We start from the raw sequence: 795 nt of genomic DNA on the forward strand, positions 1-795 counted from the left end.
GCACCCCACTCCTACAATTGATTAAGGCATTGGAAGTTGCTAAGAATGGGCCTTTAGTGACTCTAGGGACTCCAATTTCTTGGACAACAAAGCAAGTTTAGCATGCACATCATCATTTTCATTCAAAACAAACTTGCCACTAGAGTTTGGCACAACATCATGTCGGGTTAGTGGAGGAGCTTCCCAAGATCGGGATTCCTCCGCCAACCCATCAAAGAAAGTGAATGCTTCATTGGCATCCCTATTCAAAAAATCACCTTGAGTCATAGTGGACACCAATTTCTTCAAAGATGGAGTCAAAGATTTGTGGAAGAAATTCACAATTTGAAATTTTTGAAATCCATGGTGAGGGCACATAAACAACAAATCCTTAAACCTCTCCCAAGCTTGGAAGAAGGTTTCATGTTCTTTGCAATGAAAATTCATGATTTGTGTTTGGTAAGAGATGGTACGGTGGAAAGGAAAATATTTGTTGAGAAATTCTTCTTGCATTGCCGCCCAAGTCGCAATGGATTGGGGGCGCAAGTTCTCAAACCATTGTTTTGCATGATCCTTCAAAGAGAATGGAAAAAGTTTGAGTCTCAAAATTTCTTGTGAGCATGTGACATCACCAAATGTAGTACACACCGATTCAAAATCACACACATGTGAATATGGTCGTTCCGATTCCATTCCATGGAATTTGGGAATCATTTGGAACATTGACGGTTTAAGGCTCACGTTTTGTTGGTTCGGTGGCATGATGATGCAAGAAGGTTGGGTTTGCCTTGCGGGATGTGTAAGCTCCCTCAAAGT

At 41.3% G+C, this 795-nt stretch overlaps 1 pseudogene; it reads left to right on the plus strand.

The window, feature by feature from the left end:
• The first annotated feature begins 337 nt into the window (after positions 1-337).
• Positions 338-437, plus strand: LOC120004699 (annotated as a pseudogene).
• Positions 438-795: the final 358 nt, after the last annotated feature.

This window comes from Tripterygium wilfordii, chromosome 8, assembly GCF_013401445.1.
Source record: "Tripterygium wilfordii isolate XIE 37 chromosome 8, ASM1340144v1, whole genome shotgun sequence".
Lineage (NCBI taxonomy): Eukaryota > Viridiplantae > Streptophyta > Magnoliopsida > Celastrales > Celastraceae > Tripterygium > Tripterygium wilfordii.